The 19830-nt window shown below is 40.4% G+C and overlaps 1 long non-coding RNA gene across 2 annotated transcripts; it reads right to left on the bottom strand.

Annotated features, from left to right (window-relative positions):
• Positions 1–370: 370 nt before the first annotated feature.
• LOC129040397 (uncharacterized) lies at positions 371–5453 on the bottom strand. Of its 2 annotated transcripts, none has more exons than XR_008503610.2 (3): positions 5297–5453; positions 3638–3901; positions 371–707 (listed from the first exon to the last, which is right to left on the bottom strand). It is a non-coding gene; the product is annotated as an uncharacterized LOC129040397 (long non-coding RNA). The 2 variants fall into 2 exon arrangements; XR_010127105.1 differs by having other exon boundaries at positions 440–710; positions 5297–5441.
• Between the last annotated feature and the right edge of the window lie 14377 nt (positions 5454–19830).

Raw genomic sequence — 19830 nt, forward strand, 5'->3', positions numbered from 1 at the left:
GCCTGGCCTCAACTTGCTTTACTTTTTAATGCATCATTTACTTGAGTTCTTTGTACATATATAATGGCTACTTTGAAGCCTTGTCTATTAAATCTGAAATCTAGCCCCTCTCACATGCAATTTTTTTGTTCCCATGTATGCCTCACACTTTTCTGTTTCTTTGCATGTCTCATAATTTTTTATGAAAATTGGACATTTTAGGTAATACATTGTTGGGACTATGGATACGGATTTTTCTCTCCCTCTCTGGGGCTTGTTTTTGTTATTTGCTTGAGTGTGTTTTTGTGACTTGGCTAGACTATTTTAATGAAATCTATTGTCTCCTTGTCACACGCATCCATGTGAAGAGACCACCAAACAAGTTTTGTTTGAGCAATAAAGCTTTTTAATCACCTGGGTGTAGGTGGGCTGAGTCTGAAAAGAGAGTCAGCAAAGGGAGTTAGGGGTGGGGCAGTTTTATAGGATTTGGGTAGGTAGTGGAAAATTACAGTCAAAGGGGGTTGTTCTCTTGTGGGCAGGGGCGGGGGTCACAAGGTGCTTAGTGGGGAGCTCCGGAGACTTATTGTCCGGGAGAAGGAATGTCACAAGGTAATGTCATCAGTTAAGGCAGGAATCGGCCATTTTCACTTCTTTTGTGATTCTTCAGTTGCTTCAGGTCATCTGGATGTACACGTGCAGGCTTGGGCTCAGAGGCCTGACATTCCTGTCTTCTTATATTAATAAGAAAAATAAAACAAAATAGTGTTGAAGTGTTGGGGTGGTGAAAATTTTTGGGGGTGGTATGGAGAGATAATGGGCCATGTTTCCCAGGGCTGCTTCTAGTGGGATTAGGGGCAGCGTGGAAACCTAGAATGGGAGAGATTAAGCTGAAGGAAGATTTTGTGGTAAGGGATGATATTGTGGGGTTGTTACAAGGAGCATTTGTCATACAGAATGATTGATGATGGCCTGGATATCGTTTTGTATGAATTGAGAAGCTAAATGGAAGACCCAAGGTCCGAATAAGAAAAGGAGAAAATCAGGTATTAAAGGACTAAGATTGGGAGGACCCACGACATCCAATCAGAGTGCTTAAGGGGGTTCAGTGTGATTATTTGCTTGGATGGTGAGTTTTGGGGCTCTATCCTTGAGTTTTTTTATATTGTCATATACCAGGCCAGATTGATTTTAGGTAAAAACAACACTCTTCATTTAAAAATATACAGAGTCCTCTTTTTTTAGCAGTAAGTTGAGGCCTCAGCAATTTTGGAGGAAAGAGAAATGCAAAGCCAGCAATTGTTTGTTAAAGAAGGATTAGAAATGGCTAGGAGTGAGATTGATAGTGTGGTGGAGATAGCTGGGGAGAGGTAGAGGGTGGCATAAGAATGGGAACGAGAATAAGAGTGACTATAAAAGTAAAGAATAAGACTTTATCAGGGTGAAAGTATTGGATTGAACCTTGCCACTGAAGATCTCTTATCCACTTTAAGAGAGACTTAAGGGTGGCGGTTTGAGGTAAAACCAGGATCCACTGAATACCAAGAGCCTGAAAACTGCTTGGGTGATTTGACTAATAAAGGCCAATCCGTTATCAGACAGTATTATAGAGGTGGGAAGGCCAAACCGAAGAATTATGTCTGACAGAAGGGAAGAAATGACCACAGTGGCCTTTTCAGACCCTGTGGGAAAGGCCTCTACCCATCCAGTGAAAGTGTCTACCCAGACCAAGAGGTATTTTAGTTTCCTGACTTGAGGCATGTGAGTAAAGTCAATTTGCCAGTCCTGGACAGGGGCAAATCCCCGAGCTTGATATGTAGGGAAGAGAGGGGGCCTGAACAATCCCTGCGGAGTCATAGAATAGCAGATGGAACACTGAGAAGTTATTTCCTTTAGGATAGATTTCCACGATGGAAAGGAAATGAGAGATTCTAAGAGGTGGGCTAGCAGCATGTAACCTGCATGGAAGAGGTTATGAAATAACAACAGAATAGAATGGGCCTGTGAGGCTAGAAGGAGACATTTTCCTTGGTTCAAGAACCATTTGCCTTGTGTGGGAAGAGATTGACAGGTGGAAGTTTCAGTGGGGGAGTAGGTGGGAGTGACCAATGAGAAGGAGAAAAACTGCCATCAGGGACAGAAGTTGGAACGCTAGCTGCTTTTTTAGCTACCTTAGCAGCATGAGCATTACCCTGAGCGATGGGATCTGACACCTTTTGATGGCCCTAGCAGTGAATGACTCCAGCTTCCTTGGGAAGTAAAGCAACCTTGAGAAGAGTTTTTATTAAAGAGGCATTAATGATGGAGGACCCTTGTGCAATGACGAAACCTCTTTCAGCCTACATAACAGCATGGTGGTGCAGGATATGGAAGGCATATTTACAGTCAGTATAAATATTGACACATAGTCCTTTTGCAAGAGTGAGGGCTCCAGTTAAGGCAATGAGTTCGGCTTGCTGAGAGGTAGTGGAGGGGGCAGAGTGTTGCCTCAACTTGCTGGATATCCTTCTCCTCAAGGATAGATGTGGAAGATACTATAGCATAGCCTGCCTTTGCTGGTGAGTGGCGATTAGGCCTGGTGGAACTGCCATCAATAAACCAAGTGTGATTAGGGTGAGGAACAGGAAAGAAGGAAATATGGGGAAATGGAGTGAATATCAGGTGGATCAGAAAGATACAATCATGTGGGTCAGGTGTGGTATCAGGAGTAATGTGGGGGCCAGCCTAAAACAGTAAGGTCAAGTTGTTTGGACAGAAAGGCTACAGGATGCGGTCCTGGCTCTTGTGTAAGAATTTTGACTGCACAGGCCTGTACTTTGCCTGTGTGTAATGAAAAAGGTTGGGATGAGTTAGGGAGAGCTAGTGTGGGAGCAGCTTTTAGGGCTGTTTTTTAAGGAATGGAAAGGGGAGTGTGGAGAGGATTTAGGATTTATGGGGTCAGCTAGGTTTATCTAGAACAGAATAATGGGTTGTGGAGGGAGGTATTGAGGATAGGAGAGTGTATGGGTTTGGCACCATGGGGTGGATAGGCAAGACAATTTGGTTGATAAGGCACAGTTCCTGAACTAACCTGTAAGACTTGTCCAGTTTTTGGACAGGTAAAATGGGGGAATTGTAAGGAGAGTTTATAGGCTTTAAAAGGCCATGCTGTAACAGGCGAGCAATAACAGGCTTTAATCCTTTTAAAGCGTACTGCGGGATGGGATATTGGCGTTGAGCGGGGTAAGGGTGATTAGGTTTTAATGGGATGGTAAGGGGTGCACGATTGTCACCAGGGAAGGAGTAAAGGTGTCCCATACTTGTGGATTAAGGTGGGGAGATACAAGGGGAGGATGTGAAGGAGGCTTTGAATTGGGGAAAAGGGCAGCAATGAGGTATGGCTGTAGCCTAGGAATAGTCAGGGAAGCAGATAATTTAGTTAAAATGTCTCGACCTAATAAGGGAGCTGGGCAGGTGGGGATAACTAAAAAGAAGTGCATAAAAGAATGTTGTCCAAGTTGGCACCGGAGTTGGGGAGTTTTAAGAGGTGTAGAAGCCTGGCCGTCAATACCCACAAAAGTTATGGAGGCAAGGGAAACAGGCCCTTGAAAAGAATGTAATGCAGAGTAGGTAGCCTCCGTATTAAGAAGGGGATGGACTTACCCTCCACTGTAAGACCTACCCAAAGCATCTGTGATGGTCCAGGAGGCTTCCGAGGCAATCAGGCAGTGTCAGTCTTAAGCCGCTAAGCTGAGAAGATCTGGGAAGGAGTCAGTCAGAGAGCCTTGGGCCAGAGTTCCAGGGATTCTGGGAGTGGCTGCTAGGCGAGGTGGACAGTCTGATTTCCAGTGGGGTCCCGCACAGATGGGACATGGCTTAGGAGGAATCCTGGGCTGCAGGCATTCCTTGGCCCAGTGGCCAGATTTCCAGCACTTGAAGCAAGATCCTGGGGGAGGAGGTCCCGAAGGAATACCTGAATGCTATGGCTTAGGCGTTTTGAAGTTCTTTTGTGCTGGAGATGTGGCTGGGGTTTCTCTCACAGCAGAGGCAAGTAATTGCAACTCTTCTCTATTATTGTACACCTTGAAGGCGAGGTTAATTAAGTCCTATTGTGGGGTTTGAGGGCTGGAATCTAATTTTTGGAGCTTTTTGCAATGCTGGGAGTGGATTGGGTAATAAAATGTATATTGAGAATAAGACGGCCTTCTGGCCCCTCTGGGTAGTAAAGTGTCTAAGGGTTGTTGCCAAATGGGCCATGAACTGGGCTGAGTTTTTATATTTGATGAAAAAGAACCTAAATGCTAACAGATTTGGGAGAGGTCGGATAAAGAAAAAGGAGCATTAGCCTTGGCTGTGCCTTCAGCTCCAGCCACCTCTTTAAGAGGAAATTTTTGGGCAGGTGGGGGAGGGCTAGTCACAGAACGAAACTGGACCAGGTATGAGGAGGGGAGGTGATAGAAGGATTATAGAGTAGGGGAGCGGAGGCTGAGGAAGAATTGGGACCTGGCTTGGCCTCGTAAGGAGCAGCCTGGGGAGGAGGGGAGAAGTCAGATGGGTCTGTAAAAAAGGAGGATTCAAAGGACTCAGAGCTTGAGGTGGAAACTGAGGGAACAGGAGAGAAAGAAAAAAGATTTGGGATGAGTTGCATTTGGAGCAGAGACTAGGGAGGGACCAATGTGTAAAAGAATGCCTGGACGTCAGGCACCCCAGACCGTTTGCCCATTTTTTGACAAAAATCATCCAGGTCTTGTAAGATGGAGAAATCAAAAGTGCCATTTTCTGGCTATTTAGAACCATTATCAAGTTTGTATGGGGGCCAAGTGGTGTTGCAGAAAAAAAAAATGCTTAGCTTTTAGGTCAGGCGAGAGTTGAAGAGGTTTTAAGCTTTTGAGAACACAGGCTAAGGGAGAAGAAGGGGGAATAGAGGGTGGAAGGTTGCCCATAGTGAAGGAGGCAAGCCCAGAGAAAAGAGAGGGTAGAGACACAGAGAAGGGGGGTGCTGAGAAGCCCTGGGCTGCAATGTGGGTGAGCAGCCAAAGTGGGCATCCCCGCAATTGACTTGCCACCAAGGGAATGTGGGTGAATGACCAAGGCAGGTGTCCCCGCGGTGATCAGACACCAATGGAGTGTGGGTGAATAATCAGGCAGGTGTCCCCACAGTGATTAAACACCAAGGGAAGACTGTCTTCCTGAGTCTGTGACCGGCTATGGAGTTTTGGGTCCACAGATAAAATGTGTCTCCTTTGTTTCTACTAGAGAGAAAAAAGAACTGGAATTGGAAGGACAGGGAGATTGAAGGGTAGTGAGAGAGGCTGGAGAAGAGAGTGAAAAGACTGCTTACCCAATTTGAAATTAGTGAGATGTTCCTTGGGCTGGTTGTTCTGAGGACCTGAGGTCATAGGTGGATCTCCTCATGGAGTGAGGGCGAGGACAGGGGACTGATCTCCCAAAGAAGTCCTCCTGTCCCAGGTCTTTGGCACCAAATGTCGCACGTGTCTCTGTGAAGACACCACCAAACAGGCTTTGTGTGAGCAATAAAGCTGTTTATTTCACCTAGGTGTAGGTGGGCTGAGTCTGAAAAGAGAGTCAGCAAAGGGAGTTAGGGGTGGGGCAGTTTTATAGGGTTTGGGTAAGTAGTGGAAAATTACAGTCAAAGGGGGTTGTTTTCTTGCGGGCAGGGGCAGGGATCACAAGGGAGCTCCAGAGACTTATTGTCCAGGAGAAGGAATGTCACAAGGTAATGTCATCAGTTAAGGCAGGAACCGGCCATTTTCACTTCTTTTGTGATTCTTCAGTTGCTTCAGGCCATCTGGATGTATACGTGCAGGCTTGGGCTCAGAGGCCTGACACTCCTACTGTGTGGGGTATGACTCCTAGGAGGGCATTGCCTTGGGTGTGCACACAGTGAAGTTGGATGACAGTGATTTTGGCAGGACATTCTTTGACTATTTTTCCCCTAGTTTCTCTGTTAAGCTCTCTGCCTCATTTGGTATCACACCCAACTGTAGACTCCATGAATTAACAGCTGATTCCTCTATTGTTTTCAACAATGCCCTGGGGCATATATTGCTCTGCAGTCTGATCCAATTAAACTCAGGCAGGGGTAGTTTTTGAGACTAGTCTTTGAGGTTTAGTTTGACCCCAGGAGAGTACTTCTTTTTTTTTTTTCCAAGATGGAGTTTCGCTCTTGTTGCCCTGGCTGGAGTGCAGTGGTGCTATCTCAGCTCACTGCAACCTCTGCCTCCTAGGTTCAAGTGATTCTCCTGCCTCAGCCTCCCAAGTAGCTGGGATTACAAGTGCCCGCCACCACACCCAGCTAATTTTTGTATTTTTAGTAGAGAGAGGTTTCATCCAGGCTGGCCTCGAACTCCTGACCTCAGGTGATCCACCTGCCTTGGCTTCCCAAAGTGCTGGGATTACAGGCGTGAGCCACCGTGCCCAGCAGAGAGTACTTCTTAGCTGTCACTTTCCTTGGTTCTCTTTGGTGAAATAGCAGGTACATGCTTTAGCTGGTGCTCTTAATTAAGAAAAGCTGTTGTTTTCTAGAACACCCTTAGGCTTGAACTTCCCCACATTGTCTTTCAAATGGTCAGTTACTTTGGGGAAAGATTGGAACTCTCTTTTCTGATGAACTAACTCTCCCCATAGGAAAAATCTCTGAAACACTATTCCGGGTGGGGCAGTAGCCTCTGATCTTCCTGGCTTCCCTTTCTTTGCTAACTTGAGCAAGCTGAAGCAAAGGTCACTGGGGTTATCCCAGCTTGGCCTGCTGCACTTGGGGTAGACCCTCCATTTTATGTGTGAGTGTTGGGTGGAGGAAGGGAGCTCCCAATCTCCTGGCTATACTCTCCTGGAATTTTTCCTTTTGAAGTTGGAGTTGGAGGCCTTGAGAAATGTTGGCATTCTACCCTCCTGTTAAGATATGGTACCCCTTGATTAGGAGCTGAGGAGAGAGGGAACTCCATCTTCCTGGTTGTATTCACCTGGAGTGGAGTTTCTGTCAAGCTGAGCTGGGTGAATAAAGTTGGGAGAGGGTCATGACTCAAATTCCACATACTCTTATTGGTTCTTTCTGAGTTTTAGTGGATTTTCTTTAATAAATGTTTCTTCATTTGCTGTATGCTTTGGAGAATTTCCAGAGGCTTTAAATAGTTGTTTTAAAATAGTTATCAGCTATGCTTGTGTGCCAGAAAGTGGGTCCTTGGAGTTTCTCATGCTGCCATACCAGAAGTGGAAATGACTTAAGTTTAGAAGACAAATGACCATAAACATTGGTTTTAAGAACATTTTGTGGTCTTCTATGTAGCCAATGAATATACTTTTATGGCAAAATCACTAGCCAAGCTTCAAACACATTTGTCTCTTCTTATTTCACTGATTATTCTTTTTGAAAAGAGGATAAAGATGTTCTGCTAAGTTGGGGCTACATGGTCAGAAACTTTTAGTTAGAATTCACTTCAAAAATATAGTACTGGGATTAGAAACATTTCAGAGAAGTCAAACCTTTTTATTTGTATTATTATTATTATTTTTTGATATGGAGTCTTGCTGTGTTGCCAGGCTGGAATGCAGTGGCACGATCTCAGCTCACTGCAACCCCCACCTCCCAGATTCAAGTGATTCTCCTGCCTCAGCCTCCTGAGTAGCTGGGACTACAGGTGTGCGCCACCACGCCCAGCTAATTTTTGTATTTTTAGTAGAGACAGGGTTTCACCATGTTGGCCAGATGGTCTCCATCTCTTGACCTCGTGATCTGCCCACCTCGGGCTCCCAAAGTGCTGGGATTACAGGCGTGAGCCACTGAGCCTGGCCTTTTGAACTTTAATGTAGGTATGAGAACAATAAATGATTTGTCTCTAGGGACTATTTTAGGAGTAAATTATCTTGCTGCCAAAGACATTGCTAAAGTTTTCTTCTAAAACAGTGAGACTGATTATCAAAGGATTGCTTGGTATAAAAACAAAATAAAAATCTAGTACTAGGTCAATTGCTTGTGATTAACAATAAACAAATGAGCCAAAACAAAACCAGCCTACACAACGTTGTTCTCATTTACAAGGCCCCCATTTCCTTGATAGCAGCCACCAAATTGATGGCCATTGCACAGGTCCAATTTCAGTATTTGTCCCCAGATGCTATCATACAATGGTAAAAACTCCTATATTTCTTCCTTTCTGTTCCTGAAATGAAAAGCCATGTAAATGAGAACTTTACATAGTTATTACTTTAGTCTTGCCGTGAAATGTTATCAGCTGTAGGCTTCATTTAGACTAAAACCCAAAGTTCTCAAAATGCACAAGTCCGAAAAGATAAGCCCTAATTGTTGTATAATACAGCTTAATATAATAAAATATAAATATTATGAATAATGAGAATGACATAGTTTCTGTGGATTTCTGCATGGTTTTTTTTTTGAGTGAACATATTTCAGAAAGAATAAGCATACTCTTAAAATACTTTCTTACAGTAACTCACTAGAAGTTAACTAAAATTAGTTGCCCCCCCAAAAAAACCAGGAAAATATAATGATATATTTTATGCCAAAAGTAATTGGATTGCTAAAATAGATCTGCTTATGATTTAAAATATGAAAATTTGCCCATTTTAGAAACATTTTACACATCATATTTTAGCATTTCTAACCTTGCAGTTATACGTGTGCATCTTGGGAAACAGTTTTTATTGTAGTGGTCCTACCCTCGTTTTTCATGTTAAAAAAGAAATGGCTTCTTTATGCTAAGAAAGATAATATTATGTGTTAAATAGGCATGTATTAGTCTGTTTTGCATTGCTGAGACTGAATAATATTAAAGAAAAAGGTTTATTTGGCTTCCAATTCTACAGGCTGTACAAGCATGGCATCCACATTTGCTTGGCTTCTGGTGAGGCCTCAGGAAATTTACAATTATGGTGAAAGGTGAAGGGGGATCAGGCATGTCACATGGCATGAGAAGGAGCAAAAGCAATGCCAGGCTCTTTTTAACCAACTAGCTCTCTTGTGAACAAACAGAATGAGAACTCACTCATTACGATGGGAAGGGCATCAAGCCATTCATGAGAGATCTGCCCCTATGACCTGCATACCTCCCACTATGCCCCACCTCCAACATTGAGGATCACATTTCAGCCTGAGATTTGGAGAGGAGAAAGATCTGAAACACATCAGACAGTACTTGGCATCCCTTGCTGGTGCTTATTAATAGCCTTACATATTTGTCACTGAGTTGCATTTCATATGTGCATATTTTCTGGTCTGGATTTTTTCCCCTTTATTTCAAACAGTCATGTCCGTTTGTAATTCATTCAATTCATACACGTGTACTAAAGGCCTACTCTGTGTGAAGCCCTCTGCTGGGTACTGAGAATGCAAAGATGTGAGGGTCATGATTATTTGTGCTAGGTGTCCTAAGAGAACTAGCATAATGGGAGTGGGATGGGGAATGACTAATTTTGTCTGAAAGAAGGATTTGGTGAGGACTTTTTTGTAGGTACTTAACTTTTATGTTAACTTTTGTAGGTAACTTAACTTTTATGTAGGTACTTAACAGTACCTACCTAAAAGAATAGGAGTTTGCCAGGTGAGTAAGGGAGAGAAGGGTCCAGGGGAAAGGAGTGTCAGGCAGAGGGAACTACAGGAGGAAAGATCTAGAAGAATAAAAGACCTTGATGTGTTCAGGGCATTGTAGGTGTGCAAACTTAGGGAGTCAGCAAGGCCATCTTCAGGATTAATAATCCACTAGAAGGATTCACAGAACTCACTAGAAGCAGTCATGCTCATGGTTATGGTTTATTATAGCAAAGGGATATCAATTAAAGTCAGCCTGTAGAAGACATGCATGGAGTGGTGTGTTAGGCCATTCTTGCATTGCTGTAAAGAAATACTTGAGACTGGGTAATTAACAAGAAAACAAGTTTAATTGGCTTATGGTTCTGCAGGCTGTACAGAAAACACAGTGCCAGCACCTGCTTATGGGAAGGCCTCAGGAAGCTTCCAGTCATGGTGGAGGGCAAAGGGGCAGCAGATGCCTCACATGGCAGGAGCAGGAACAAGAGGTGGTGGGGAGGTGCTGCACACTTTTAAACAACCAGATCTTCCAACAACTCACGTGCTCTCATGAGGAGAGCACCAAGCCATGAGGGATCCACCCCTGTGATCCAATCACTTTCCCCCAGGCCCCACCTCCAACACTGGGAATTACATTTCGACATGAGATTTGGTAAGGACACAGATTCAACCCATATCAGGCAGAGCCCAGGAGAAGTCCATGTGTGGTTTCCAGTTGTCCTCTCCCAGCATGGTCATGTACCGTGTTAACTTCTCCCAGCAATAATGGGAGACAATCCACCTAGAGTATTATCAACCAGGAAAGCTCATCTGAGCCTTAGTGCACAGAGTTTTTACTGGGGCTCAGTCACATCAATACAGTTGACTGCCTGCATAACTGACTTTTAGGCTGTAGCCCCTCTGGAGGTCAAGCTGATACTGCATAGTACCAAACCCCCACAATAAATCACAGTGTTAGACTACCCAGTGTGGCCCAAGGCCCCCAGGTAAACAAAGTCATTCTTATCAGGCAAGACATTTCAAGGGCTTAGAGATGACCTTTTAGGAGCTGAGAGTAAAGGCCAGACCTCTCTTTGGGCACACTTAATTCTTTACTACACAAGGTATAAGGAGTCCAGTCTGACTGGAGTGCAGATTTTATTAGAGGCTGGAAAGGTGTTCAGGGCCAGATGGAGAATCATTGATGGGGTGACAAATGGAGGGGGAGTAAATGCAAGTAACAGAAGATGTAGATCAAAGATGCATGGAATTAACAGCTATATTTGGAGAATGTGGTTTTCAACATTACCTCTCCACATAATGCCTGGAATACCAGAATAGAGGCATAATAAAACCAAAATCACAAGCAAAAGAAATGCCAAATCATGTCTGTGTGCTGGAACATTACAGCATGTGTTTCACAACAGTGCCATACAAGAAAATGTAACCAAAGCAAGCTACTCAAATTGAGTATATAGTGGAAGTCAGACCAAAAAGGAATCTATGGGTATCAGGGCTCTTGTTATCTCCTAAAATAGAAGAGCACCAACATCTTCCAAAAGACCTTTGTCAAATGACCTTTTTACCACTCCATTGTATGGAACTATGCCTTGTGCATTTCCCTATTTTTCATCACTTAAGCTCTTCTTATGTTTTAGTCTACTAAAACAAAATTATAAACTCAGAAAATTTGGAGGCAAGAGAGGTCTTAATGCTCCTTTAAGTCCACCTTTTGCTTGAGGGCAGCCCTCAGACTGCCTGCATGAGAACCTTCTGGGAAGATTTCTCATTCCTAATAACAGATTATGGTTCAGCAAATGGGAGAGTGGGGGTGGTAGTGGGAAAGAAGCATATAAATCTGCATATTTATTTATTTATTTTTGAGACAGGCTCTTGCTCTGTCGCTCAGGTTGGAGAACAGTGGTGTGATCTCAGCTCACTGCAACTTCCACCTCCCGGGTCCAAGCGATTCTCCTGCCTCAGCCTCCTGAGTAGCCGGGACTATGAGCATGTGCCACCAAGCCCGGCTAACTTTTGTATTTTTTTAGTAGAGACGGGGTTTTACCATGTTGGCCAGGCTGGTCTCAAACTCCTGACATCAAGTGATCCACCCGCCTCGGCCTCCCAAAGTGCTGGGATTACAGGGGTGGGCCCCCGCACCCAGCTGAAATCTGCATTTTAACAAGCATGTCAGTTTGCATCTACCTATGAATCCTTCAAAATATTTTTCACACTTCCTTATGATGATTTGTTTAGGTAAGCACCAGGAAAATATTTGGCTCATTGAAGTGTCTAATACCTAAAAGGCTCTCAATAAATGGTGTTTGAATAGTTGTTCACTCTCCTAACAGATCTCCTAGATTCCAGGGACCAGAAGAAGGGGCTGAGGGATTCTGTGATGAGGTTGCCTGGGCAGGCTAAGGTAACGTGCCAGCCAGCCTCAGCCAGTTTTTGGCTAGACCCCACCAGGTGCCAGTACTTTTTTGCTTCATTGTTACCTTTGTTTCATAATAAAGGTTTATTTTTAAAAATCCAGGCATCTTAGCTGAACTAAGTAAGGAGAAAGGGAAAGTTTGCACACCTCTCCTAGATACCGTTATTCTTTTGTGAAGGCCTGAACCAGCCTGGGCCAGGTGATTGACTTGTACACTAGAAGTAAGAACCATTGCTTTTTTTTTTTTCTTTTTGAGATAGAGTCTCACTCTGTCACCCAGGCTGGAGTGCAGTGGCGCGATCTCGGCTTACTGCAACCTCTGCCTCCCAAGCTCAAGTGATTCTCCTGCCTCAGCCTCCCGAGTAGCTGGGATTACAGGTGCCCGCCCCCATGCCCAGCTAATTTTTTGTATTCCCACCTTCCAACCCCAACTTCTGCAAATGAGTGCTTCCAATCTTGCGCTTTTAATTCATTTTCAATTTTTAATAGATGTGTAATTGTGCCCTAGATTGTACATGTATTAAAGAAACCCAGCCAGGTGTGTATTTTTCATTTTGGTAATTTGATGTCTTTAAGTCTGCATGCGTAAGTGGTTTGTCCACCTTGGCTGTAAGTCAGGCAGAATCAGGTACTAACCTTACATATTTAAAATTGTCTTTTATTAGTACTATATTCCATATTTATCTTTCTTTTGTTACTTTTAATATTTTATACTAGTATATTTTATGTATATCTGAAAATGGCCTCCATTTTGTCATGTATCATTCTTTCTTTTTTTTTGAGACTGAGTCTCACTCTGTCACCCAGGTTGGATTGCAGTGGCATGATCTTGGCTCACTGCAACCTCAGCCTCCTAGGTTCAGGTGATTCTCGTGCCTCAGCCTCCCGAGTAGCTGGGATTACACACACACACTACCATGCTCGGCTGATTTTTGTATTTTTAGTAGACACGGGGTTTCACCATGTTGGCCAGGCTGGTCTCGAACTCCTGAGCTCAGGTGATCCGCCTGCCTTGGCCTCCCAAAGTGCTGAGATTACAGGTGTGAGCCATGTATCATTCTTTCATAGCTGAGATAAATACATGAGTCCATTTTTTTCTAGCTTTTAGAATAGTTTTTAATGTTTAATGCCACCTCTTTAGAATAACTTTCATATTTAATGTATCAGTCAGTGGAGATGGAAATATTAATTGATCTGAGTTAGCAAGTATCAATGCTGTTCTGGAAAAAAAATTGCCGCAGATGATGATATTATTATAACTACTACTAATCATCATCATTATCATTATCACTATCATGATCATCAATAATGGCACTGTATGATAGTCTTACTAATCTTTCCAGATGAATTACACTATAAACTTGTCAAGAGAGTGGGCTGGAGACTGTAACTGGTACTTAATGTAATCTAACTTAATGAACATATTAATATTTTACTTAGTCTTCTCACACAAGAATAAGGCACATGTCTTCATAAACTTATTTTTCCTCTATTAGAGTTTTGTATCCTCCTGTAAATAGATTGCAAAATTATAAATTGTGTTAAAGAAATCCTCCATAACTTAATATATTTCATTTTTATCAAACAACTTATGTAGACATAAAACATTTTATATTCTATGTGAAAACCAGAATGCATGATGCTATATATAAATATAACTGCATTTCAGGAAAAATTGAAAAGAATTATATAAAAATAAAAACTTACAGGATGATAATAGCACTTTTTTCCTTCTTAGCAAATTTTCTTTAATTATATTATTAAATCCTTATGAGAAGAAATTAAGTAAAGATGGTGATATGGTTTGTATATTTGTCCCCTTCAAATCGGTGGCTCATGCCTGTAATCTCAACACTTTGGGAGGCTGAGGCGGGCAGATCACTTGAGGTCAAGAGTTCAAGACCAGCCTGGCCAACAAGGCGAAACACTGTCTCTACTAAAAAAAAATACAAAATTTAGCCGGGTATCCTGGTGCATGCCTGTAAATCCCAGCTACTCACTACTTGGGAGGCTGAGACAGGAGAATCACTTGAACCTGGGAGGTGGAGGTTGCAGTGAGCCGAGATCACCACTGCACTCCAGCCTGGGCAACACAGCAACACTCTGTTTCAACAAAAAGAAAAAAAGAAAAAAGAAATTAATCCCCAGTGTTGGAGGTGGGCCTGGTGGTGGTGTTTGGATCATGGGGGTGGATCTCTCATGAATGGATTAGTGCCAACCCTTTGGTGGTAAATGAGTTCACAAAAGATCTGGTTTTTTAAAACTGTGTGGCCCCTCCCTCCTTCTCTCTCTTGTTCCCTTTCTTGCTGTGTGATACTCTACTCCCTTTCTCCTTCTACCATGATTGTAACCTCCCTGAGGCCCTCACCAGGAATCTTGTGGATGCCAGCACCATGCTTCCTGTATAGCCTGCAGAACCATGAGCCAATTAAACCTCTTTTCTTTTTTTTTTTTTGAGACAAAGTCTCCCTCTGTCACCTCAGCCTCCTGAGTAGCTGGGACTACAGGTGCATACCACCACACCTGTCTAATTTTTGGATTTTTAGTAGAGACAGGGTTTCACCATGTTGGCCAGGCTGGTCTCGAACTCCTGGTCTCAAGTGATCTGCCCACCTCGACCTCCCAAAGTGCTGTCATGAGCCACCATGCCTGGCCCTAAACCTCTTTTCTTTATAACTTACCCAGACTCAGTTATTTCTTTATAGTAATGCAAGAATGGTCTAACACAGATGATGACTTTTATAAAATATTTTCTTTTAAAATGTGACTTATACCTTTATTCTGTTGAAAGCATGATGAATTATGTTTTACTTCACTTTGCTTTCCAGGAATAAGTGCTATGGGTTCCCAAAGAAATATATATATATATATATAATTAATTTTTTTTTTTTTTTTTTTGGACAGAGTCTTGCTCTTTTGCCCAGGCTGGAGTGCAGTGGCATGATCTCAGCTCACTACAAGCTCCGCCTCCCGGATTCATGCCATTCTCCTGCCTCAGCCTCCCAAGTAGCTGAGACTACAGGCATCTGCCACCACGCCTGGCTAAGTTTTTGTACTTTTAGTAGAGATGGGGTTTCACCATGTTAGCCAAGATGGTCTCGATCTCCTGACCTCATGATCTGCCCGCCTTGGCCTTCCAAAGTGCTGGGATTACAGGCATGAGCCACCATGCCCGGCCCTAAAAACATATTTTTTTAAGGTTTCAATTACTAAGTTTCTTAGGATTTGATAATTTCTACATTTTTGATATTATTGGTCTTACTATGTTATACATTTTCTTGATTTTGTTTTATCAGCTTGAATATTATAGTATGTTTATAGCTATCTACTTCTAGGTAAAAATAAAATTTGTTAGGGAATATAAGAAAATTATAATCCCTTCATTTTTCCGTCAACATTTCATAATAAAAATTGTGAAATGTTACAGAAATGTTTATTCCTAGTGCTTATTCCTTTATCCAGTGGTTGTCCACCCCTCTCTGGCCAGGTTATGATATTAAAAAATGTCTCCACATGTTGACAAATTTCCTTTAAGAGGGAAACATCATGAACCACTACTCATGAGGGATATTAGTATGTCATTTTGAAAAAGAATTTGAGATTAGAGTTATTGTCTCATAACATGAGTAGGCAGTGTTTCCTCCTGCTTTATTTTCTGAAAAATTTTACATGAGATCAGTATTATTTCTTCCTTGATTGATAAAATTTACCAGTGAAACTAAGTGTCCTAGAATTTACTTTGTGGGTAGGTTGCTGGTAACAAATTAAATTCTTTTAACAGAGATAGAGCTATTCAGATTTTCTGTTTCTTCTTGTGTCAATTTTGATAAGTTTTATTTTTCTAGGAGTTTGTTCATTTATGTAAGTTGTCAAATTTGTTGGCATAAGGTTTTTCATAATATTCTCTCATAATCCCTTTAATATTGGTTTAATCTATAGTTATAATTGTTTTTAAATTCTTGGTTATTTGGATTCTCTTTTTTCTTCATTACAAGGAGTTTGTCAATTTTAGATTGTTTCCAGTTTAGGGCTATTACAAATAAAGCTGTTATGAACATTTGTGTACAAGTTTGTATGCTTGCATGTTTTCATTTTGCTTGAATATATGCCTATGAGTGAAATTACTGGATTATATGGAAACTATGTTCAACCTTTTGAGAAACCACTGAACTGTTTTCCACAGTGGCTGCTTTATTTTATACTCTCCCACTCCAGGAGTGTATGAGGGATGCAATTCCTTCACCTCCTTTCTAAAATTTATCAACACTGTCATTTTTATTCTAGCTATTCTAGTGTGTGTGAGGTGGTATCTTACTGTGGTTTTGATTTGCATTTTCCTAATGACTAATGATATTGAATACCTTTTTATGTGCTTACTGGTCATTTGTATATCTTCCTTGGCTGCTGCAGTTTAATTTATCATTTATTCCATTTATGGTCTATGCTTTAGTGTTCCTATCTAAGAAACTATGTTTATCTCAAGGTTTCTAAAATTTTATCCTAGTTGTCTTCTGGAAGTTTTATAGTTTTAGATTTTATATTAGTCTATTATACAGTTTGCCTTAATTTTTGTACATGATTTGAAGAAAGGGTCAGTGTTCATTTTTTCCCCATATAGATATGCAATAGTTCCAGCACCATTTGTTGAAAATATTTTTTTCCATTGAATTTCCTTGACACTTTAAAAAAATAACCATATATATGGCATATTTCTGGACTCTCTATCCAGTTCTCCTGGTCTATATATCTACCATTTGCTAAGGCCAAACTGATTTGTTACTGTAGCTCAGGGCTTCTCAATTTCAGATTATTTAAATTTTGGTTCCAATAATTCTTTGTTGGTAATATTTTCAAAGAACTAGCTTTTGGTTTTGTTAATTTTCTCTATTGTGTGTTTTCTATTTTTCTGACTTTTGTTGTAATTAATTTTGTTTACTTTCTGATACTTACCTTGGGTTTATTTTTTTTAGCTTCTTAAAATAATCATTAATTTAAAACTATCAAATTGTTTTCTAATACAAGCATTTAAAACTATACATTTCTCCTTAAGCACTGCTTTACCCACATCCCATATATTTTTATGTGTTCTATTTTTGTCATTGTGTTTAACATAATTTCTAAATTCCCTTCTGATTTCTCCTTTGACTTATAACGTTTGAAAGCTTGCATTTAGTTTCCAAATATTTGAGGTTTCCTAGATATGTTACTTTTATTGATACGGTTTGTAATTTAATTCTATTGTGGTTGGAGAATATGCTCTACATGCTATCAATTCCTTAGAAGTTATTGAGATTTGTTTTATGGCTCAGCATATGGTCTGTCTTGGTGAATGTACCATGTGTACTTAAAGAGGATATGTATTCTGCAGTTGTTGGACGTAATATTGTACAAATGCTGATTATATCAAGGTATTTTATAGTATTATTCAAATCTACTATGTCCTGAATTTTGTCTAGTTGTTCTATCAATTGATAAAAGAAGTATATTAAAATATTTTACTATGATTGCAGAATTATCTCTTTCTCCCTTTAATTTGGTTAATTTTTTTCTTCATGTATTTTGAGGTTCTGTTATTAGGCACATGTTTATAATTTATATGTCTTTCTGATGGATTGCTCCTTTTATATTTCCGATATATTCTCTTTTATCTCTGGTAATATTCTTGTCTTATTGTTTATTTAATCTGATATCAATATATCCTCTTCAGCCTTCTTAGGCTTACTTATTTTTCCAAATACCATCTTAGTTGGGTCTAGAGCTTCAACAAATGAATTTTGTGGAAACACAAACATTTAGTCCCTAAAAATGTTCTCAGGATTCGTATTTGAAATGAGTTTCTTATAGACAGCATATAGTTAGGCTATGTTCTTTATCCACTCTGCCAATCTTCGTCTTCTAATTGGTGTGTTTACACCAGTTATATTTAATGTAATTATTGATATGTCAGGGCTTAAATCTTTCATTCTATTTTTTTCTATTTTTAGTTTTCTGTTAGTTTCTTCTTTTTTGTTTACTTTTTCTGACTTCCTCTGGGTTGCTTAACATTTTTTAAAAAGAATTATTGGTGTATCTTTTTTTTTTTTTTTTTTTTTGAGACAGGGTCTCACTCCCATTGTCCGGGCTGTAGTGCAGTGGTGCAATCATGGCTTACCGCCCCCTCAACTTCCTGGGCTCAAGCAATCCTCCCACCTCAGCCTTCCAAATAGCTGGGACTACAGGCACAAACCACCACACCTGGGTAACTTTTTGTATTTTTAGTAGAGATGAGGTTTAGGTATGTCGCCCAGGGTAGTCTCAAACCCCTGGGCTCAAGAAATCTGCCTGCCTCAGCCTCCCAAATTGCTTACAGGCATGAACCACCATGCCAGGCCAGTATGTTTTTTGTTGCATGTACTTTCAAACCTATTTGTGTCTTCTTACTTAGAGAAGACACAAATAAAGATGGTATCATGTACAGAGCATATGGTTGAGTCTTGCTTTTTTTTACTCACTCTGATAATTTTTGCTTTTTAATGTGTTTAGATCATTAACATTTAATGTAATTATTGATATGGCTGAATCTAGGTCTACCATTTCATCATCTCAACATCTGTACCCTTCATTTTTTGTTCTTCTGTTCCCATCTTATTGTTTTTTAAACAATTTTCCTAGTATTCCATTTTAATTTATCTATTTGATTTTTAGCTATATTTCTTTGTATTGCTATTTTAATGATTGCTCTAAGAATTATAATATACATCCCTAAGCAGAACTTGCCTTTTTAATACAGTGCTTCAAAGGTTTTCCTGGAAGCTTACCGAGCAGATATCTGTTTACATCTCATTGGCTAAAATTGGGTTTAATCACTACCTTTAGACCAGCCATTGTCCATGGATAGTGACTAGGTTAGACAAATTTGATTCACATTCTGGAATTGGAAAATGAATCCATCTACACTGAAATAGGGGATTCTCTTTGTTTGGTATTTGTTAGTAGGAAAGAAGGAGGGTGAATACAAAGTAAACAGCGGTCAGTGCCTGCCATGGTCATTAAGCTTGTTGAATGTACTTAGTGTGCCAACGTTTTAACCTCAGCACATTTTTAACACAGTTCTTTTATTTTTTTGTTATTTCCCTTTAATTATCTTATTAATAAAGGAAAACTATCCCCTTCAAAAAATTACATTAAGTGTAGCTTCTAGTATTTGTTGCCCATGCCTCCTATTCCTATTTTGTTGTTTATTTAGGCTAGGAGTGCCCTTTGGAATAAATTTTGAAAGTTTGTGCAAAACTGGCCTATGGTAGACAATGCTTATTATCTACAAATGAGTGATTTAATAATGAATGCATAAAAGTGGCTATTTTCTGACTACAAAAATGAAATTTCGTAAAGAATCAGTTCAATTTTATTCTAGCAGATCAGAATTTCTCTTGAGATTATTTTGCTGTAAAGGAGACAACCATAACTTTTCTTTAAAAAAAAAGAGCAAAAGAGAGAAAAAAGAGATTAATTTGGGCCATTGACTATTTCCTTTCCCATTTTTAAAAGAAGGTAGGTGTCATAAACAATGTTACATGTAATTTTGTTTTTAAAAGCCTAAGTAGTATTTTAAGTATCTTTGACTTAATACATTTTGATACAATATGGATATACTTGTGGAAATATTCATAACTAGAGAAAAAAAGAATTGGCATTTACAAAGTTTAATTAAAAATAAGATGTTTGGTTTGGAAAAACCAGGCCCATAATTTTGAAAACACATTGCCCACTTTCTTCTCTAATAGGAGGGTACAGCTACTCATTACTGATGATTGAATTATAAATTCTCTAAGGCAGAGACTATTTTCTGCCTGATTAGCAACTTGTGTGTGCAGAGGGACAGGTTGGTCAGCCTTATGATGACTTACAACTTAATTAA

This window comes from Pongo pygmaeus, chromosome 6, assembly GCF_028885625.2.
Source record: "Pongo pygmaeus isolate AG05252 chromosome 6, NHGRI_mPonPyg2-v2.0_pri, whole genome shotgun sequence".
Taxonomy (NCBI): Eukaryota; Metazoa; Chordata; class Mammalia; order Primates; family Hominidae; genus Pongo; species Pongo pygmaeus.